The sequence below is a fragment of the Lissotriton vulgaris genome, chromosome 7 (genome assembly GCF_964263255.1).
Source record: "Lissotriton vulgaris chromosome 7, aLisVul1.2, whole genome shotgun sequence".
In the NCBI taxonomy this organism is placed as follows: Eukaryota; Metazoa; Chordata; class Amphibia; order Caudata; family Salamandridae; genus Lissotriton; species Lissotriton vulgaris.
Window position 1 is genome coordinate 194,083,059 of NC_141695.1, and position 23,455 is coordinate 194,106,513.

Consider the following 23,455-nt stretch of genomic DNA (forward strand, 5'->3'; position numbering starts at 1 on the left):
TTGTCTAGTTGTAGGGTTTTCACTGTGTAACTGTGTGTGTTATGTACAAATTCTTTATAAATTGCCTCTGTGATAAGCCTGACTGCTCGTGCCAAGCTAGCAAGGGGGTGAGCAGGAGTTATATTGGGTGTGTAATCCCCTTGTCCTGACTAGAAGAAAGGGTCCCTACTTGGACATGGTGCGTAGCACTGCCAACTAGACACCCCCATTTCTAATGAGGCGGGTCGCCAAGAAGGTAGGTATCACTCCTCTGTCAGTTCTCCTGTCCCTTTTTAGTGAAAAAAGTTTTAAGTCCTAAATTTTGGATTTTGGCTGTTTGGTCACCTTTAGCCCCACTTCTAAGTGTCCAGGACTAGGTGGGCACCACTTAGAGGGCAATACGGCAGTACTCACTTCAGGCAGGGTTCAGGTGCTGGCTAAAGGTTGTTGTGCCCCTTTAGCTTGGAGGAGGAGAGGAGGAGGCCAGACAACTAGTGCTTGGACTTAATCTGGTAGTCCTAGGTTCAAGCGGCAAGGTAGCCCTCAAGCACCAGGGCAGTTTTCTGAGGGTACACAATAGTCCTCTGGTAGCAGCAGGGCAGTCCTCTTAGGTGTAAATTAGGCCTCCAGCAGCAGGGTAGTCCTTTGAAGTACAAGGCATGTCTTCTGAGTATCCTCGCAGGTCAAGGATTGTACTCAGGAGTTGGTCTAAGGGTCCAGTATTTATACCTGGTACCAGCTTTAGAAGTGGGAGAATCTTCTCGACTTCACCTCACACCTGGTTCTGGAAATTGCCTTCCTCCTCTGCCCAGCCTTAAAGGGATCTACTACCAGGGAATTTAAAACTTAAAAGTACATGCCCAACTTTTTAAATACAATGCACCTTGCCCTATGGGCTGCTTTGGGCCTACCTTAGGCGCGATGTATATGTATTATAAAGGAAGGTTTAGCTGGGCAAAAGTTTTATTTTGCATGACGAATCAGCATTTGTAAACTGCACACCTGCTGCAATGGCAGGCCTCAGACATGTTTAAAAGGCAAAAATAGGTGCTGCAGGCCCCTCAGTATCATTTAATTTGCAGCCCTGGGTATATGTTGCACCACTTTACTAAGAACTTATAGTCAAGTCAAGTCAAGTCAGGATATTTGTATTGCGCACATATCACGTCCAAAAGAGTCTCATGGCGCATGCAGATGATTCTGACCAAAAGGGTAGGTAGCGAGATTAGCAGAAAAGCCAGGTCTTAAGCTTCTTTCGGAAACTAGTGTGATCGGAGGTTGTGCGCAGGCTGAGAGGCATTTTATTCCAGAGGGATGGAGCCAAAAAGGAGAAAGCGCGACCTCCATTCCTGGCAGTTTGGATTCTTAAAGGAGTGAGTAGTGACTCAGTGCTTGATCTCAGCTGCCTCCTTGGCATGTACCATCTGAGTTTCATGGTCCAATATTTTGGGCCCCTTCCATACATATGTTGGTGTACCATACATAATGTTTTGAACGTGATCCGTTTTTTCACAGGAAGCCAGTGTAAGGTTTTTAGGCACGGCACAGAGGGGGATCTTCGAGGTAAGTCCAGGACGAGGCGTGCTGCCGTATTCTGCAGAACCTGCAGCTTCCTGATGTGACATTCATTTGTGGCGAGTAACAGTGAATTGCCATAATCAAGTCTGTTTATAATGAGGCCTTGTACTAAGGGCTTGCGGGCTTCAGCTGGTATCCACTTAAAGATCTTACGTAAGCTGCGCATGATGCCAAAACAGGTACCGACAATTTGGTTCACCTGAGCTTTCATGGAGAGCTTATTATCCATGTGGAGACCTAGGTTGCGGACCGATTCCTTTGGGACTGGGCATTCGCCCAGTTGTGTAGGCCACCAGTCCTGGGTCGAATGTCCAATGGCTTTGCCGAACAACATGACCTCTGATTTGCTGCCATTCAGCTGTAGGTGATTTTGACCCATCCAGTTTTTCACCTCCATCAGACAGTTATTAAAACGGTCTTTAGTCTCGTTAATGTCAGGGCTAAGAGTAGCTAGAATTTGAGTATCGTCGGCATATGATATAACATCGAAGCCGAACTCTCTGATTACTTTGGCCAGGGGAGCCATATAAATATTAAAAAGCGTGGGGCTCAGGATGGAGCCCTGTGGCACCCCCCTTTTGACAGGCCGAGTACTGGCCAAGATTTTGCCTATCTGAACTGTAGTCGTCCGGTTAGAGAGGTAACTCTAAACCATTCCAATACCTGCCCTCTGAAACCAATCTCCCATAGTCTCTGAATCAGAATATGATGGGAGATGGTGTCGAAGGCCGCAGACAGGTCTAAGAGGACAAGGATGGAAGATTGATGTTTGTCCAGGGCAATTCTTATGTTGTCTGCGACCTCAACCAGTGCTGTCTCCGTACTGTGAGCAGCACGGAAACCTGACTGTGAAGGGTCAAGTAGGTAATTTGTTTCAAGATATTTAACCAGCTGTCTGTTGACCGAAGCTTCCAATATTTTCCCAAAATACGGGAGCAAGGAGATGGGTCGGTAATTTACATGAATGTTTACATCAGCTCCTGATTTCTTTCAGTTTTGGTCTTATTCTCGCCGCCTTCCAAATCTCTGGGACTTCTGCTTCAAGCAGAGATTTGTTGAGGAGGCTAGTAAGACAGTCTGCTAGAGCCGGGGCAAGTAAGGTAAATAGTTTTGGGGGTAGTTGATCATACGGGGAGCCTGATTTAATCTTTTGCCCTATTGTAATGGTAGTGTCCTTGTCAAACATTTTGAAAGTAGTCCATCTAAAGGGACATTTCTCGATAGTGGGATCGTGATCTTGGTACTGTGTAGGCAGAGAGTCTGGACAGAAGGATTCACATATGGTTGTGATTTTGTCCTCCAAAAATTTAGAAAGTTCTTCGGTCCATTCTACAGTATCGGGAGTAGACGATGGATTTTTTTGAGTAGTAAATTCTTTTAGGATGTGGTGAAGCTCTTTCGAGGAGTTTTCAGCTTTAGCTATACGATCTGCTAGGTACCCTCTCTTAGCTGTTCTTATTTCCCTCATATAGTTGGTGTGCGGGGTTTGATAGATCTTACGATCATTAGCGTCCTTACTTTTTCGCCATTTTTTCTCAGCGGTTCTTGTGATGGACTTGGTTTTCCATAAGTAAATAACATGTGCCAATAATGTGTAGAGCAATGTTACCATGTTTCAAGGAGTGAGCACAAATAGTTTCATCCTGGTTAGCAGTGGTAAAGTGTACCGAGTCCTAAAACCAACATAAATGAATTTCAGCAACAGGAGAGGAGTAGTAGAAAAGTTTGGGGAAAAACCACCCTAAAGGATGACAGGTCTAACATGATACAACTACCAGTTTGAGTTCGGCACATGGAAATGTCACACTCTGGTACCATCCTGTGGTACAATATTTGGCATGCAGGACACCGTCTAACATGATGGATCAAAGGGGTTGCCGATTTGAGATGTAGAGCACCACCCCCAGTTCTAAAGGCACCCCAAATGTGCATACTATTCATGTGAGGATGCTCATGCCGGTGGCCCATGCACACACGCATCCAGGGATAATGTTCTTGTTTCGAATAGCCATCAGCCGTCTCAACTCACCACAATAAGTGCAATTCTACCCACTAAAGAGCGCAATTTCAATATGCAGTCGGAGCCCATTCTCCAAAATTGTCCACATGTGGCACAGTCCACTCAGTGTCCTTGTCTATATTCGAAGTGGGAGGAGCTCGACCTAAAATTACATTCACTTGCCTTTTCTTGGGTGTTTGTAGACAGATGAACGCCAGTCTTGTTGAGATATATTTTCACAAGAACATATTTGTTAAAAATGTATAAGGAGAAGAAAGAAAGAGCTGGGTCTGGTGGCTTAGTGGACTAATGTATTCACTGTAGGGGCCTGTGTTCGACCTCATGGTGAGAAGTTCAAATCCGGTGGGGGAGGGTTCACCCAGCCTTTTATCTTTCTGAGGTGGATTAAAAGGGTACCATTGAGCTGGGTAACAATAAGCATCTGTTATTCAGTGCCAGGATTCCCTTGGGTGGACGAGCGCTTTACAAATACACGTTATGTTATGTTATGTTATGTTATGTTCTGTTCTGTTCTGTTATGTTATGTTATGTTATGTTATGTTATGTTATGTTATGTTATGTTATGTTATGTTATGTTATGTTATGTTATGTTATTTTATGTTCTGTTCTGTTCTGTTATGTTATGTTATATTATGTTATGTTATGTTATGTTATGTTATGTTCTGTTCTGTTATGTTATGTTATGTTATGTTATGTTATGTTATGTTATGTTATGTTCTGTTATGTTATGTTCTGTTATTTTATGTTCTGTTCTGTTCTGTTCTGTTATGTTATGTTATGTTATGTTATGTTAAGACGACAGACCAGTTCACTTGTAGGCTATAGTGGGGAACCTTAGTCTTGTCCCAGGATTCGCTGTGACTTTGGCACGCTCTTCACTGCTCTTATCCCCTCTGGATACGTTCACTTTATGTCCTTAATTGTTCCAGAGAAGTCAGAGCCTGGCTGTGCAGCGCTTACTGCGACACTGCACACTATTTACCTATTGAGGTGAGTACTCCAGCCTGAGATCTGCGAATGTGTGGGTTGAGGGACATCTGTTGTTCTTAGACCACACTATAAAACAAGCATTGGCAAAGCTACCTGGTCTGGCTTTGGCTGTTGACATTTTGGCTTGGCCAATGGTTGTTTTATTTTTGCTTTCTTTGAAAATAGTTGACAAACTTTGTTTCAAAATACATTCGAAACTGGCCACCACAGTATCCAAAAATAATAATTAAGCATGCCTGCAGAGGGAGCATTTGAAGAGATGCGAGTTTCCTGGCAGTCGTTTTGTGGGAGCGTACCCCCTCTAGAGGAAGGAAAGAAATCATTAAAAGGAAAAATATGTTTTTAACAGAAATAGGACGCATTCAGTCAGTAGTCCCTGGCTCTAAAGGGAGAAAATGCATAAAGTGATCTTTTTAATACAATCTAAAGGTCTTGACTGACGTCAGACTCAAAAACACAAGTAGAAAATGATATCAGCATACTTTCACGATAGGTAGAGAAACTGAATAAAAACATACATATTTAAACATAGCGCTTTACATTGAAAATTCATGCAGTTAATAATATACTATTTGACTTTGTCTTCATTTCATCGACATTGGAAGGATTACAGGCTGAGACCGTGCCGTAATCCTAATGTGAGACTACTTTTCACTTTGAGGTCTCAGCACTGTAAACGTGGTACAATAAATGAACGTATTTCTATCTACGTGACTGAGCAGAACGTTTCCTCAGAGAATGAATACCATAGCAGTCACTTCCTGTGTCGTCATTTCTTTTGGCATCACTGAACATTGCGCCTTGCAGGAAACTATCCGTTATCTTTCAAGAACCACCTGGCCAATAAGCAAGAGCGATGTCCGTGCCAACTTTTTGTCCTCTTTGCCAAGGGAGTGGCCATCGGCTCAATAAAGTGAGGAATGCCAAGTTTTATTACATATTTGCAAGAGAGGTGGTCAAGAGCCAATGAGCTAACCTGCCTGCTGTAAAAGGGCAAGTTAGGGAACAGAGTGCATTTTCGAGCAAACAAAATTAAGAACTGAGAATAGTGATAAGGTTATGGTGAAGACTGAAACTGCACAGAAAGTAATAAGAAGAAACACAGGGCGGGTGTGAACTATCCTTCTCTCTAGAGCACGTAAGTACTTTATATTTTTTTATGAAAACGATGAGAACAAAAATAAATGTAATATATCGTCTATTTAAGTAGCAAGTGCTAATTAATTGTGCTTTATTGCTGGGTGAGTCTCTAGACGAGGCAGTGGCGTAACGAAACGTGAGGGGGCCCCCCTGCAAAGCACATGGAGGGCCCCCCGCCGCCCCCCATCCCCTCCCCCGGGGCCCGGCCCACCTCCTACCATTTTGCCCCACCAGCAAGAAATCTAGTATATTTTGATTTGAAATCTCCAACATTTAAATTAAATGCTTCTATATTGTCTTTCTCTAAGTTCTAATGAGAAAGTGGGCAACACTTAACATACAAGTTGTGCCATTTGTAACAATACTGTCAAAAGCAGATTATTTAACCAAGGAAGCAATCAGAACAATGCCAAGGAGCGATCCTATGGTCTCAGGAACTGCATATGGCTGCAGAACAAAGAACAACTATGAAGGGTCTGAAATAGAAGTGGCATTAATGGACAATAACTTGAAACTTTGAAAGACAAGCCCAAACCTGCAAATCCATAAAAACGCGACTGACAACATGCATGAGAAGTACACAAGATATAAAATAATAACTTTGATACTGTATCACAGTTTTGCAATGATTTTAAGTAATTATGCATTAAATTCATTCATTCAGACAGGCATTTCTTAATGTAGGCCCCTGGTAGACACTAGCGTTCATTTTTGGGTACTGTGATTTATTTTTGACTAATAGATTTTGAACAAAAACAGAGAAAGGAACGCAGAAAATTGAGAAAACACAGACACACACAAAGACACATAGACTTACTGTGGTACAGGCACGCAAACATGCAGGCACATGGTGGCACACACAAAGACACACAGACAACAATAGGCTCAGAAACTAGCATACTGTAACACCTATATTAATAGTGCCACACACATTTGCACTGTGGTAGCAAACAGTAACCCAGTGTGCAATATTCACACACAAACATATACTGTAGTACTCACACATATGACTATTCCTACACCGGTGCAAAAGAAACAATTGATTGAAGGAATGCTGGACAAAGCAAACATTCACCCCCAGTCACAAGGATCTGGGTTAAATTCATCTTCTTTTGCTCACTACACCACCTCAGTTTGGACCCAGCCATATGCAAATCAGTCTTGACCCTATTCCTTGTAGGAACAGTATAGCCCGAACTGCCAAGCCAGATCCTCCCTGGACCGGAAACAAGCATCCTGGGACCGGTTTCAGGGCATCATTCTTCATCAAAAAGGCTAGCTTGAATCCAGTTGTGTAGTGAGCACAGGAACCACGTCTGGGTATACCCTTCCCACTTAGTGCGGCATATGCAAAAAAAACAACCCATCATTCTTTTGCTCACCAGACAACCCCAGTTTGGACCCAGCCATATGCAAACCAGTCCATCAATTGTTTATTTTGCATATGTCACTCTAAATGGGAAGGGTATGCACTGGAATGGGTCCTGTGCTCACTACACCACTGGATTCTAGCTAGCCTGGCTGATGAAGGGTGATGCCCTGAAATGGGTCCCAAGAAGCGTGTTTCCGGTGCAGCGAGGGCCTGGCTTGACAGTTTAGGCTGGACTGTTCCCAAAATGTACAGGGTCAAGACTGATTTGCATATAAATTGGTAATGGCATGGGTAGCAAAAAAGAACAAAAAACAATGGATTTAGGCCCAGATCTCTGTAATGGGTTGAATGTATGACATTGTTCAGCATTCTGTCCATCAACTGTTCTTTTTGCATTTGTCAGCCTGAGTCGGAGGGGTAGGCCCAGATGTGGGTCCCTTGCTCTCCAAGTCACTGGAGTCAAACTAGTCTGGCTGATAAGGGGTGAAACCCCAAAACCGGTTCCGGTTCAGGGATAGCCTGGCAGCTGGGCTAGACTGATCTTATGAGGAGCAGGGTCAAGACTGATTTGCATATGGCTGGGTTTAAACTGGAATTGTATGGGGAGCCAAAACCCAGATCTCGGGTGAATGTAAGCATTCGGTCCATACGCTGTTCTTTTTGTAACTGTTCTGCGAGTGCAGGCACATCCACAGCAGCCCTATTCTCCAGGGGGTGTAAGACATATGTCGTGTTTTAGTGATGGTAAACTCCTTCTAGTTGATAGATCGTGGCCCCATTAAGTTGACTTGCAACAGACTTAGCAGCTCACTGAGCTACCTTACTTGACGTTTGTTGCATTGTTATTGCTGTGATCCCTCGAACTGGACCTAACACACATTGCACATGAGAAACAGGTGCATTCGGGCAAATTCCCTAGTAGCTGAGCCTGTTATGTGCAGGTTAAACAGTGGGCACATCAACCCACAGTGCTATCGTATTCAGATCCTACCTGTGGCCCACCGCTTACACATACATATGTTTAGCAAGTTTAATCAGCCCTAAACCTTTTTTAGTTTTAACTGGGCTTTCAATGTTATTTTAAGCTTAGACAGAATTCGCTGCAAAAGGCGCATGGATTCTCTGAAACATATAATTTGGGATTGCAACCTTTCACCTGCCATATACACCAGTCCACTGGGCCACTTTACAGGGGTAGAAAATGTGCCGCGAACAGCTCTAGATCAAGCAGGCACACCAATAACCACTTCCACCATTTTCCAGGATTGAAACATGTGACCTGCATATGTCACAGCAATATCCACAGTCCACACATAAGCCCACTTGTATATTTCATTGCATTAATTCACTAAGCCAACTGGTTTTTGCCCCCGCTAAGGAAGCTTCAAATTTTGCTCATCTCCTGCCTGCCAAGGCAGAGTTTCTAGTCAGACCTCCAAAAAATGCAGCCACCCCTTTGCCACATGCACCTACTAACACAAGTGCTGCGTCATGCAGGCCTGTTGGGTATGGTGGTACAATCCCCTCGCCTCCCGCTACATGCCAATATTGGAGGGGGGATCTCAGCAGCCTCTAAACCCCATCTATACTCCTGTCCGAACTACGAATGCACAGCCTCGTAGGCACCAGGCTTCTCATCACCATAGCCATGCCGGCATCCGGCCCTTTACATAGCACCTTCTGGGAACCTAAAGGCCTCTCCGAGCATTAAAGACAAAAAGAAATACAAAATTTGAATCCTAGGATAAAAATCTATCTGAAAAAGATGGTGTACTTTAATATGATGATTTAAATAGTGCTGACACATTGAGAAAGGAAATGTGTAAACTACAGTTCATCTATTAGGCGCTATGTAAAAAAAAAAAAAAACAAAAACAGAGCGCTTTCAGTTTCCAGTAGGCAGGGGCTGTCTTTACGGTTTGTGAACAGTGCGAAGAATGGGACAAGCCTGACAGCCATCGCCATAACGATTAGACCACGAAAGCAACTACAACAGACTTACTTTAGATGTCACAAACATCGCTTCTTGAGGCGGTAAATATGTGTGGTTCTCCTATTGGCTTAAGCAGGTGGATGAAGGACTTCATTTTATAAACGTGAATATAGCGCCAAAATAAACCCATTTCTGCAAGCCCCGCTTAAAAAAAGCTTGAAGATCAACCTCTTTTTAAAGATAATAAATGTATGTTGCGTGCGCACCATTTATTTCATACAGAGGCTTGCTTGCTACGCTGAGTGAGGGGGCCCCTGGAGCACGGAGGCCCCCCCGCAACGCATGGGCTGTGAGGGCCTGTGTTATGCCCCTGAGGCGAGGAATTTCCCTCCACAAACTAAACCCTCATTCTTTCCAGCCTGGCAACAGCAGGCCTCACTTTACTACTGTAGGGGCGTGGGGGAGGGGGAGCTTAATGCCGCCCCCTGCAGCTACTTTGGCGCAGAGTGGGGGTGGAGGCATCTCTCTAGGAGTCCCCACCCCTGGAGCTGTCCTCGATGTCCTCAATTGACATCTACTGCTACCTTCCTCTGAAAATAAGCGGTAAGTCCACTGTGTACTGTGGTTTTCAGCTTTTTTTCGTTGCCACCGTGGGATTTTGGATTCTCGCCTGGTGAACCTGTGAAGGGAGCCAAAATCGTGTGACACACGGAGTCACCGTGTGAGTTGGCAGGACTGTGCTCCCATTCAACCGAAGGTCAATGAATATCTGTAAAATATAGGAAACTCAGAGGCAGGGCTGGCTTTAGGGCAGTGCGACTGGTGCAGCCGCACTGGACGCTGACCTGTGGAGGGGGTACTGACCTCAGAGGGAAGCCGTGTTTAGCAATAATTTATGATTGAAGATGAGGGGCACTTTTGCCCAGCGGCAGTGAGAGAATCCGAGGAGGCGGCCATGATGTGTGGGGGGTGACAAAAATGTTTGTCGCACCAGGCGATTCTAGCGCTAAAACGACCCCGCTCAGAAGGCTCTCATTCCTTTCAACAGGAAAGCCCAGTCATTTTGTGTGATGTCACTGGCAGAGGACATCATAACAGCCTGGCCCATTCCACCCTTGCGACAGCATGGGGGGCAAGCAATGCTCCACCCAGACAGACAGCCGCCAGCAAGCTTTTGGGTGCTCCCGTTGCTTTGCTCTTAATTCTACATTCTCAAAAGGACAGCTGCGGTGAGGCCGGGTTGGGTGGGCGGGGGGGGGGGGGGGGGGGGGAATTCGACAGACGACCATGCGGAAAATTGTAATAAATAATTAACTTTCCTGCGTCGTCTGTCGAAATTCCTCCCACCAAATTAAGCTGGCTGGCATAAGAAAAGGCTTGGCCTGAAGGAGAAATATTATACTGCATGCCCTCCCTCTTACGCCACAGGGACGACAAGGACCTATAGTCAGCAAATGGGTGTAGGAGTGAGGTTTTCATCCAACATAACATTGGGTTTTCTTTGCTGCTTTCTGGAGCTAAGGTTCGGTAAAACATCATGTTATTAGGTATGTCAGTCTTATTAGTTCACTGGAAGCAACCCAAGACTACAACCCCCAAAACCCATAGGTGGCCAATGAAAGGTAATGAAGCAAGCGTAACTGCCTTAAGAGCCTTGAGTCTTATGCAAACCCTATCGGGACCCAAGCGTTATCCGCAATAAAGAATGTGAGAACACACTCATGCGGGCCCTCCAAAGTCTGGCACTTTGGAGTTAGTGAACAATATTGTTCAGAAACTGCAAGGCAGCGTTTGGCCAAACAGCATGAAGCATTTTGCACTGGTTCTGCGTCTGCACCGCAAGCACAATAATACACTCACTTGTTCCGCGCCATTGATGTAAAACATGAAATTTGGCTTCTTGCTTCTGAATACAGACATGGGCTCGGGTTCGGCCCACTAATGTTTAGACCAATGCCCCTGATTTGCTCTATCGAGGATGTGAGTTTTAAGGCCTACTCCTGAGGGTGTTTTGAGCTGAATGAGGAGAGGAGAGAGCAAAGAGACTCACCGCACAGGAAGAACTACTGCACTCTCCCTGCCAGGGGGGGTACCATATCTATCACTGTAGAGACAACACACTACCACATTTTCTATGTTTGGTGAATTGAACTGTGATGGGGTCTGCTTCTTGTTTGCCTTTCATATCATATGTTCGGCTGCTCAGCCTTGGAAGATAGCTCTGTGTTGAACTGTTGAGAGTTCTGTTGATGTGTGGATCAGTGAGATCAGATGGATCAGGAAGCGGAGCAGGAAAAAGCATAGCTCCTGCTGGCTACATATTAATAACATCCTTATATATATTGCTACCTAGCAGTAGAATCTAGCAGTTAGCTGACCTTCTGTCTGAGCTACAGGAAACAACAAGCTTCAGAGACCACTCTACATCTGCCTAGCTGACTTAGACCTGCCTGGACTTGCCTGAGCCCTGCTGGCCTCTGTTGGAGTGAGTTCCTGATTGGTGCCTCACCAGGTGCTGGACCCTTGGCTGGCATCATTTGAGCTCCTCCTGTGAAGAAAGGTGAAATCCTGAAGTTTTGGGCTCTTCGTGACCGTGAACGGGCAATTCGTGCTAAACCCTGCCGTCCACAGCGACCGCCACCTCAAAGTTCCTGTGAACCCAGCTATTCATGCTACAGTGACCACCAGTGATGATCTGTAATACAAGGTCTGCACTTAATGCTAATGTAACAACAGCAAAGCTCCGGCAATGACTATACGCAACGCCTGACCGGATCTACGCTCTACAGTGAAGTCCAGCCACAACACCAGTAAGGGTGAGTGTAACTTTTGTAATTCTCTCTAGCATATTTACAACAACAATGCTCGTAATCATGCATATTTATATGAGAAGTATATTTCAGTACTTAGCACTATTTTCTATTTTCTATGTGCAAAATGATTCCCTGCATCCAAAATGGGCTCCTGTGCTGTCTCCCTAGAGAGATAGGTCTTCCAGAGTGTGTGAACCTGCCTGTTATTCCGAGTCTTTCCTTGAAAGTGTGGAGTTCTGCAGGGCTCTTCCTTAAGCCCCACACTGTTGAACATCAACCTAAGCCTCTTAGCAGACATTCTCAAGGAATTTGGAGTGTCAATTGTGTCATATGCGGATGACACTTAACGTGTTGTCTCCCTCACCACAGAGACAGGCTTATTGTTATATCCTAGTTTCACATGTAAGTCTAATCAGCCTAGGTCGTCTTAGCTGCTAAGCCAGAGTGAGAGATGGTGACGGAATGTTGGTGTGCCTGTGATGCATGGAATGCCTGGGTGACTGTGTGGATGAGTGGGTGACAGTTGGAGATGGGCTGACCAGCTAGGCAGGCTGATCCTGGTGGGGCTGGCATAGGAGTTACTAGAGCTGGATTAAGAGCTGTACATGGCTGATCCTTGTTTGATACTGCAAGACATGGATTAATAAAGAAGACTTCAGAAACTTACAACCTGGCTACCAGTGTCTTCCTATACTAAGTACAAGCGTACTTATGGATTGAACAGAAACCCAGAGACTACAAAGAAACCAGCGCAACTACAAAGAAAAAAGAAAAGAAAATACAAGTAGCAGAATGGAGTAAAAGGCAAGCCAGCCCCACCAGTGTCCAAGCCATCGGACCGCCCTCCCACCAGCATGAACTTGCTCCATGGACTTGACCACAGGTATGGTCTGTATGTTAGGGTATGAATGGACTTAACTTCACCCTACCACTTCCTTTTGTCCACCGCATTGATGTATCTACAGCTTAAAGGGATTGTGGCTAAACAAAGGCGAGTTAAATATTAATTCACAGGTGCCACACAGGAGCGGTGTGGTTTTGCAAACATTGACGTTTGTTGGCACATATAAAGTACAAGTTTGCTCAGTTAAAAGTGTGGGAGCAATGTGCCTGGAAATCTATTTTAATCAAAGAAATTTACAAGTGCTGCGACAGATGCATTCTTTTATGGGTCTGCGCAGGTCTGCGCAATGCTTGCTTATTGGATTATGAACAGAAGTGCAGTTTCACATCCTTGTGTTGAGAAGTGTCCTATTTCCTTCAATAGTTTGCTAACCTGGACATGAAGAGCCCAATTTGAAAAGTTTTACTGAGGATATTTTGGGGTCTTCCTTTCATAGTCTGTTACTTGCACATATTTATTTTTCCTAGCAGCGTCATTAGCAGCAGCGTTTTTTTTGGGGGGGCATATCTGTCTATTCAGTCTGCACTGTGCGTTTCTCTTGTGCTGGTGATTTTACAATACAATAAGATTCTGCAGCACATCACAAAGTAAAAGAAAACAGTGGCTACTCCTCTGTGTCAGTGCAGCATGTGTGGTAATTCTGCTTTTGCCAGTTTACATTACTCGTTGTCATTTTCATTAAAAGACACCAACATTCCGTCGCCATCTCTCACTCTGGCTGAGCAGCTAGGAGGACCTAGGCTGATTAGACTTACATGTGAACCTAGGATATAACATTATCATCAGCAACAACTTGCTCCCTGCCTAGAGACAGTTGCATGGTGGACGGCAAACCATTTGCTTAAGTTGACTAGAGACAAGACCAAGGTCAAGGTCCAGTTGGACTATTCATAAGTGCACACAAGGCACCTAGCAGTAAGCGCAAGAAAAGGCTCTACTTCAAATCAACCACTAATAACTCTGACCTTACCAGGACCGCTAAATAACACCAGTACATGAAAATGCTAGAGGACACAATGTTATCAGGTCCCAGTACAAAATAAAAAGGACGCACAACACCTTTCAAAACAATATTCCTACGTTGTACTATCCTGAAGCAATAATGAAATAAGTCACAGATTTGTTACAAACTATGTTATGTCGCCACAAAGATGTTAGGTACTGTTTAATTTGAGTTTATGTACTCTGTCACAACAAACTGTGTTTTACTGTTTTCACTTTTCATCAGTAAAATCAGTCATTTTTTTATATGTCTAGGTCAAATGTCGATACAGTGAAGTATTTGTACATATACATGTCTGTATTTGTTTATAAATTAATGGAAAATACATTTGAATACAAAGAAAAGAAAGAAGTCCTAGTATAGGAATGTTCATTAATTGAGTTGGGATGCAATTAATAATTTTGATGTTGAGATTTCGATTATTTTTTTTGCTATAAAGTGTTCCCAAGTAGGAAGTGGTTAATGAAAGAACCTTAGTAGGAATAATGTTTTAGATCCTTCCGTATTAAATCATGTCAATTTATGGTCTGGGGGGTAATCTACTACAGAGACGATTTTAGAAAATAAGCATAATCCTCAAATGCACAATGATGGGCTAGAGAGTTTAGGATCACCTTCTACCCCTGCCTCCCTGTAAAGAGTCTACAATTGTGGTTGGGCAGCTTCTTATCTATGGAAGCTGAGGCAAACAACGTACTTCGTCCTGTTTTGGTATAATCAGAACCCTATGGAAAATTCTTAATCTCCTCCCCACTCACTATAGGAGAATAGTGGTCCAGGCTTTGATCCTTTCCCGTTTAGACTATGGGGACTCCTTGTATATTGGCTCTCCCAAATACATTTATAAAAGTCTTCATCTTAGCCAAAACATGGCAGCCAGGTTGAACCTGAAACTGCCCAGACACTCCTCGGCAAAAAGTGCGCTGGCCTCTTTGCACTGGCTGCCAATAAAGGATCAATTACAAGGTGCTCTAACTGGCTCACAGAGGAATAATCCAGAAAGGGCCCTCACTGATTATGGACCTCCTCACATTGTGCACTCCCTGAGCAGATACCCATGGTCTGTGCTTTATTATTTTTGGCGGTAACTTTCACAAAAAAACTCTAAAAATGCATACATCCGGTTCTACTGATTGCATTTAATTCCTTTTGATGTCCCTTTATTTATTTAAATGTGCTCTATTTTACTGTAATGATGTGGAACTTTTCTTGTGGTATGTTTGCACACTGTAAGAAAAAGGAGCCTATTTAGGTGCCCACCCCTCCACACTTTTTGCCCTCATTTGGACGACTGCTCTCTCCCTAAAACTGATACATATGAATTGGCAACCCCAATTGTCATGGACTTTAACCCCCTTATATATCACTAGTAAGTGGTGCCAGTGGTACCCAGGGCATGGGAAATGAAGTTGTCACCGGGGCCCGAAGCACTGTTTGTGCCACCTTGAGTGACCAAGTAAACAGATGACAGCAGTCCTTCTATTGCAGCTTGCTTGAACAGTGCACACTGTTCAAACTTGACTTTGCCCTTGCCTTGTGTGGCAAGGTCATAGCACTATCTTCAACATAAGCAAGTCACCCCTAAGGTAGGCCTCCTGAGCCAGAAGGCAGGATGCATTCCATTGAAGGTGTGGACATATAGGTGAAAGCTCATATGTCACTTTTGTAGCCTTTTCCAATTAAGGACTACTATAAGTGATCAGTGGTCCATGAGATAACATGGGATTGCAACCGGGTACCCGAGTTTTCCAGCTCCAATATGGTACCACTAAAATATATCATGTTTGGCATCAAAAAACATGCCTCATCACCCCTGACATTATTATTTATTTTATTTTATTTAATGCATTCTTATAAAGCGCAGACTTTACCCGAAGGTGTCAGAGCAGATGAAAAGTGTGGCGCCGCGGCTAGGGCGATGGACTCTGGACCTGGGGATCACTGTTTGATCCCTGGCACCGGTGGCAGGTTATCCCAGCACCATGTGACTCTGGGCATTAGCTTGCTTAATCAGCGCCTAGAGACCCTTAGGGTGATTGTGCGCTTTACAAAATGTGTATTATTATTATTATTATCACTGTACAATAGAACCAGTTACGTTACAGGAGAGAACTGTTACAGGAATGGAACAAATAAAAATAGCATGCCATAGAATCAAAAGCGACGTAAGCATAATGCACACAATCTCAAGCACAGACTGTACAAGCAAAAATATGAATATAAATGACAAATTTTACAATGAATAAGAACTTTCTAGCGAAAAATAGCAGGCCATAGAATCAAAACAACGCAGGCAAACAGAACACAAAATCAAACGCAGCAAGAACAAATGTACAAATAAAAATATAAATATATGTGACACATTTACAATGACTTAAGAAACTTCCTGGCGAGGTCTGAGAAGGGGGAATTAGTTCTGAAAGTGTCTTTGGAATAAAAGAGATTTGAGGTCCGCTTTGAAGATCTGGATGGAGGTGATGGCACAGAGCGAAGGAGGAAGCGAGTTCCAGATTCTCACTGCATTACCTGAGAACGATTGTGCCATCAATTTTTCCCTTTTGAAGGAGGGGGACTCAGGAAGGAACTTTTCCGGATTCCGAGACGGTCTTGAGCCTCCAGACAATTTCAGTTTATTCGCCAAATAGCGAGGGGAGAAAGAGTTCAAAGCTTTGGAAAGCCATCAGAGAGAAGACAGGATAGGGGTGATGTGGTCACTTCGTTTGGATCCTGAAATGAAGTGAGCTGCTGAATGGAGGACGGATTTGAGGGGAGAGAGGTGAGATTTGGGAAGGCCAGTCAGAAGAGAATTACAATAGTCCAATCTAGAGAGAACTAGCGATTGAACCAAGGTTTTTAGGTCATTGTCCGGGAAGAACTGACGAATCCCCCAAAGAAGGCTCAGCTGATAACGTGCGCTCTTGGACATGGAATTGATGTGTGAGATTAGGTTGAGTCTTTTGTCCTGTATGACACCTAAGGATTTAGCGCAGTCTACAATAATGGGTTTACTGTTGAGTATATTCAACTGAACCAACTAGGATTGAACAGGAGGCGGGGAGAGAGAGTTAGATAAGAGGAGGAATTCCATTTTAGAGGGATTGAGAATGAGTTGGGGCACTAACATCCAGTTGTCAATAACGTTGAGAGTAGAGCTGAGTAGTGAGAGATCATGAGGGGAAGACACCTTGAGGTATATTTGGGTGTCATCCGCATAGAGATGGTAGAGGATTCCAGATTTGCTTAGGAGGTTCCCTAATGGTTCCAGATAAAGATTAAACAGAGTGGGAACAAGGATAGAACCTTGAGAGAAGCCTTGACCAACCACCAGTGGAGACGAGAGACTGTTCGCAATCTTAATAATTTGGGATCTGTCCGAGAGAAAGAGGCACACCATTTCAGTACTGTGCCTTCCACGCCCATTCTCTGATGAAGAATGTTCAGGAGGGTTGGCAGTAAAATCCGTTCCGTTTGCGGATTTTCTGCAATTTCGCGGTCCGCGAATCTCGAGAAATTGCAGAAAAATCCGCAAAATCGCATGCGGGACAGATTTGAAAAAACTGAAGTACATGAAGCACTTACAGGGTTACAGCAGGTACCCAAGTTGAAGCTAATTTCTTTGTAACCATTTACATTAATTAACTTCAACTTGGCACCTGCTGTAACCCTATAAGTGCTTCCTGAGCGGCACCTCCAGAGGTGTTGCCTACTTGCAACTATTCTCTGACCCTGCTCTGACCCTCGAAGCAGGGTCAGAGAATAGTTACAAGTATTGCACAATGCTCCAGGTTGTCACAAAAATTAAACCACAACAGGAAGCACTTACAGATAAGGAAGCAGGTGCCGGACTTGAAGCTCAAATTCAGTAACACATTAACTAGCCCCCGGTTGAGGCTGGGCAGGTGTGCTTTCTCCCCATAATCTACAGTGGTGAACCAGAGGGTGCTCTGATGAACAAGAAGGTGCAGTTGTGAACCAGAGGGTGCTGTGCTGAACCAGAGGGTGGCTGTGGTGAACCAGAGGAAGGCAGTGGTGAACCAGAGGGTGCTGTGATGAACCAGAGGGTGGCAGTGATGAACCAGAGGGTGGCAGTGATGAACCAGAGCGTGACAGTGATGAACCAGAGGGTGGCAGTGGTGAACCGGAGGGTGGCAGTGCTGAAACAGAGGGTGACAGTGGTGAACCAGAGGGAGTCAGTGGTGAACCAGAGGGTGCTGTGATGAACTAGAGGGTGACAGTGATGAACCAGAGGGTGGCAGTGGTGAACTAGTGGGTGGCAGTGGTGAACCAGAGGGTGGCATTGGTGAACCAGAGGGTGACCGTGATGAACCAGAGGGTGGCAGTGATGAACCAGAGGGTGGCAGTGGTGAACCAGAGGGTGGCAGTGATGAACCAGAGGGTGACAGTGATGAACCAGAGGGTGACAGTGGTGAACCAGAGGGTGTTGTGATGAGCCAGAGGGTGGGAGTGGTGAACCAGAGGGTGGCAGTGGTGAACCACAGGGTGGCAGTGCTGAACCAGATGGTGGCAGTGATGAACCAGGTGGTGACAGTGATGGACCAGAGGGTGGCAGTGGTGAACCAGAGGACGGCAGTGGTGAACCAGAGGGTGCTGTGGTGAACCAGAGGGTGGCAGTAATGAACCAGAGGGTGACAGTGATGACCCAGGGTGTGGCAGTGGTGAACCAGAGGGTGGCAGTGATGAACCAGAGGGTGGCAGTAGTGAACCAGAGGGGGACAGTGATGAACCGGAGGGTGGCAATGGTGAACCAGAGGTTGGCAGTGGTGAACCAGAGGGCGGCAGTGATGAACCAGAGGACGACAGTGATGAACCAGAGGGTGGCAGTGGTGAACCAGAGGGTGCTGTGATGTCCCAGAGGGTGGCAGTGGTGAACCAGAGGGTGGCAGTGGTTAACCAGCGGGTGGCAGTGCTGAACCAGAGGGTGGCAGGGGTAAACCAGAGGGTGCTGTGATGAACCAGAGAGTGGCAGTGATGAACAAGAGGGTGGCATTGGTGAACCAGAGGGTGGCAGTGATGAACCCGAGGGTGACAGTGATGATCCAGGGGTGGCAGTGGTGAACCAGAGGGTGGCAGTGATGAACTAGAGGGTGGCAGTGATGAACCAGAGGGTGGCAGTAGTGAACCAGAGGGTGCTGTGATGAACCAGAGGGTGGGAGTGAAGAACCAGAGAGTGGTCAGTAGTGAACCAGAGGGAGCTGTGATGAACCAGAGGGTGGCAGTAATGAACCAGAGGGTGATCAACCAGAGGGTGCTGTGCTGAACCAGAGGGTGGCTGTGGTGAACCAGAGGAAGGCAGTGGTGAACCAGAGGGTGCTGTGATGAACCAGAGGGTGGCAGTGATGAACCAGAGGGTGGCAGTGATGAACCAGAGCGTGACAGTGATGAACCAGAGGGTGGCAGTGGTGAACCGGAGGGTGGCAGTGCTGAAACAGAGGGTGACAGTGGTGAACCAGAGGGAGTCAGTGGTGAACCAGAGGGTGCTGTGATGAACTAGAGGGTGACAGTGATGAACCAGAGGGTGGCAGTGGTGAACTAGTGGGTGGCAGTGGTGAACCAGAGGGTGGCATTGGTGAACCAGAGGGTGACCGTGATGAACCAGAGGGTGGCAGTGATGAACCAGAGGGTGGCAGTGGTGAACCAGAGGGTGACAGTGATGAACCAGAGGGTGACAGTGATGAACCAGAGGGTGACAGTGGTGAACCAGAGGGTGTTGTGATGAGCCAGAGGGTGGGAGTGGTGAACCAGAGGGTGGCAGTGGTGAACCACAGGGTGGCAGTGCTGAACCAGATGGTGGCAGTGATGAACCAGCGGGTGACAGTGATGGACCAGAGGGTGGCAGTGGTGAACCAGAGGACGGCAGTGGTGAACCAGAGGGTGCTGTGGTGAACCAGAGGGTGGCAGTAATGAACCAGAGGGTGACAGTGATGACCCAGGGTGTGGCAGTGGTGAACCAGAGGGTGGCAGTGATGAACCAGAGGGTGGCAGTAGTGAACCAGAGGGGGACAGTGATGAACCGGAGGGTGGCAATGGTGAACCAGAGGTTGGCAGTGGTGAACCAGAGGGCGGCAGTGATGAACCAGAGGACGACAGTGATGAACCAGAGGGTGGCAGTGGTGAACCAGAGGGTGCTGTGATGTCCCAGAGGGTGGCAGTGGTGAACCAGAGGGTGGCAGTGGTTAACCAGCGGGTGGCAGTGCTGAACCAGAGGGTGGCAGGGGTAAACCAGAGGGTGCTGTGATGAACCAGAGAGTGGCAGTGATGAACAAGAGGGTGGCATTGGTGAACCAGAGGGTGGCAGTGATGAACCAGAGGGTGACAGTGATGATCCAGGGGTGGCAGTGGTGAACCAGAGGGTGGCAGTGATGAACTAGAGGGTGGCAGTGATGAACCAGAGGGTGGCAGTAGTGAACCAGAGGGTGCTGTGATGAACCAGAGGGTGGGAGTGAAGAACCAGAGAGTGGTCAGTAGTGAACCAGAGGGAGCTGTGATGAACCAGAGGGTGGCAGTAATGAACCAGAGGGTGATCAACCAGAGGGTGGCAGTGATGAACCAGAGGGTGGCAGTGGTGAACCAGAGGGTGGCAGTGATGAACCAGAGGGGGGCAGTGATTAATCAGATGGTGGCAGGGGTGAACCAGAGGGTGGTAGTGGTGAACCAGAGGGTGCTGTGATGAACCAGAGGGTGGCAGTGATGAACCAGAGGGTGGCAGTGGTGAACCAGAGGGTGGCAGTGGTGAACCAGAGGGTGGCAGTGATGAACCAGAGGGTGGCAGTGATGAACCAGAGGGTGGCAGCGGTGAACCAGAGGGTGCTGTGATGAACCAGAGGGTGGCTGTGATGAACCAGAGGATGGCAGTGGTGAACCAGAGGGTGGCAGGGATGAACCAGAGGGTGACAGTGATGATCCAGAGGGTGGCAGTGGTGAACCAGAGGGTGGCAGTGATGAACTAGAGGGTGGCAGTGATGAACCAGAGAGTGGCAGTGGTGAAACAGAGGCTGCTGTGATGAACCAGAAGGTGGCAGCGATGAACCAGCGGGTGGCAGTGGTGAACCAGAGGGAGCAGTGATGAACCAGAGGATGGCAGTGATGAACCAGAGGGTGGCAGTGGTGAACCAGAGGGTGCTGTGATGAACCAGAGGATGGCAGTGATCAACCAGAGGGTGGCAGTGGTGAACCAGAGGGTGGCAGTGATGAACCAGAGGGTGACAGTGATGAACCAGAGGGTGGCAGTGGTGAACCAGAGGGTGCTGTGATGAACCAGAGGGTGGCAGTGATGAACCAGAGGGTGACAGTGATGAACCAGATGGCGACAGTGGTGATCCAGTGGGTGGCAGGGGTGAACCAAAGGGTGTCAGTGCTGAACCAGAGGGTGGCAGTGATGAACCAGAGGGTGGCAGTGATGAACCAGAAGGTGGTGCTGCTAAACTGACCGGGAGCCCTGTGGGTCTGAGCCCCCGTGCTGCTGAGATGCCCAGGGGTTGTGAGCCAACGCGCTACTGAACTGCCCAGGGGCCCAGTGGCTGTGAGCCCCAGTGCTGCTGAATTGCCCCTGAACCCTCTCCGTGTGAAAATCATTTGTGCCCAATTGCCTGGGAGCCCTCTGGATGTGAGCACACATTGTGCTAAGTGCCCCCCTGCCCCAGTACATATATACCCGTACCGCACAGAACCATTATGCTCTTGCACCATGAAGTCTGGTGCCTGGATGCTACTGATCCGTGTAGGTGGTACCACCGTCTGGTGCAGTCAAAATGTAAAGTCATAACTTGCTACACAGCACCAATAAACACGTGTCCCCCTGGCACTGGTATGCACATGTACCAGGAGTGGAGCACCCGCATGCCACTGCACCCTACTGCCCAGTGCCAGTATATGCCTGTACGGGCAGTTTAGTATGAGAGGGGACATTGTCCAGCAGCAGCAGCTGCATGCGCCTGAACCCACTGAGCAGGATCAGAATGGCTTTGTACCAACACGCGCAGCAGAGCTATATTAGACATCTGAAGGATTCTGGGGGCGCCGTGCCAAACGTATTTTTGCATCTATGAGTTTCCCGAGCGCCATACCCGTGTAGCTCATGTGACCAGGAGGCTGCTCTCTCCTCATCTGCTGCTCTGCTCAGTCTCTGACCCTGTATAAACAAGATGCATGTGAACTCGCATAGGAGCCCTGCCCGTTTGGCCCCGTCCACCACACACTAGCGGTATGAAAAGTCTTCCCGCCCATCCCCACTATAATGGCCAGCTCACTCAAGGGACCTCAGCGGCTTTTGGCACGCTGGCAAAGTTACAGGCACAGGTGGTCACATATTTGTGCAAATGGCACAAAAATCTGCGAGTTCGCTGGAAAATTCGCGAACTCGCAGATTTTTTGCCATTTTGCATGAATTCGCGGACCGCGAATTCGCAAATTTTGCCCAAACCTAGTTGTGCTTAACAGTGTAAAAAGCTGCAGAGAGGTCTAGAAGAATCAGAAGGCAAATCGAGAATATACAGCGCATCATCGATCAATTGCAGCAGGGCTGTTTCAGTGCTGCAATTTTGAATAAAGCCCTACTGGAACATGTTGAGGAGATTATTGTCCGTAATGTGTTGGGACAGTTGTTTTGCAACACATTTTTCTGTGATCTTTGAAAGAAAAGGGAGATTGGTGATGGGGCAGAAGTTATTGAGGTCATTTGCATCTGCAGTGTTTTTTTTTAGAAGGGGGTAACCTGTCCTGCTTTGAGGACAACAGGGAGGGATCCTTGATTGAGGAATAGATTGACTAGCCTGGCTCAGTAGGAAAGGGTGTTAGTATAGAAATCAATGGCAATGCCACTGGGTATGAGGTCAGAAGAATGGTTGAAGGGTTTGGTTTCGCGAATGCATTTGAGGAGATCAACCTCCGAGATGGCGGCAAAGTTCTGCCAGGTGACTAAGGCTTTTCGTTCCTCGATGGGGGTGGAGTGGGTGACCTGTTCCACCAGAGATTTTACCTTTTGATCGAAGAATATAGCGAACTCAGTTGCTTTCTTTGAAGCATCAGGCTTGATGGTTTGGGGAGAACAATGTGGGTTTTTGATGAGGTCGAAACTTTTTTTGGTCTGTTTTTAGCTCAATCGAGGATGGATCTGAAATGAGATGTTTTTTCCTGGAAGATGTGCTGGTGGTATTTGGATCTTGCTGAGCGTAAAAGAGAGAGGTTGGGGGGATGGTGACTGTCTCCAGTGCTTCTCCAAGATTCTGAGGTTTTTCCTTTTGTCATAGATAGCTTTGTTGAACCAAGGAGCTGAAGGGGTGGGTCTTTTCATTTTGCTTTGGAGTGGAGCAACCTTGTCGATCTCGACAGCAAGGATTGAGAGGCAAAGGGGAGTGAGATCGTTGACATTCGTATTGGGGTCTAGACCAGAAAGTGAACGCATAGCAGAATCACATAGAATCTCAAGATCAATGTTTTTGTGTTGCGGAACCACGTAGAGGCTCTTTTAGGTTGGCCGAGAGTTAAGATGTGAGAGAGGTGAAAAAAGAAGGGAATGAGGAAATGGTCAGACCAGTCAACACGGATGGGTGAAGCAGAGGTAATCTGGTCTGATTTTGATATCACAAGGTCCAGAATTGTGCCCTTGGTGTGTGTAATTTCCGAGCAGTGTTGGGCAAGATCGTTAGCTGAGAGAAAGGTTGCAAGCTTGTTGGCAGCTGAGTCTTTCACGAAGCCCCAGTGGAG

General features: G+C 46.6%; 1 protein-coding gene across 3 annotated transcripts in view; it reads left to right on the top strand.

The window, feature by feature from the left end:
• The first annotated feature begins 5,504 nt into the window (after nucleotides 1-5,504).
• The window catches only part of LOC147701168 (peripheral myelin protein 22-like), a 154,556-nt gene continuing 136,605 nt past the window's right edge, over nucleotides 5,505-23,455 (top strand). The window contains exons 1-2 of one of the 3 annotated variants that reach the window (XM_086929928.1): nucleotides 5,528-5,705; nucleotides 11,409-11,828. The gene's annotated coding sequence lies outside the window, so the exon portion shown is untranslated. Of the gene's footprint in view, nucleotides 5,706-11,408; nucleotides 11,829-23,455 lie in introns of all 3 variants that reach the window. The other 2 variants (XM_086929927.1, XM_086929929.1) reach the window with 2 other exon arrangements.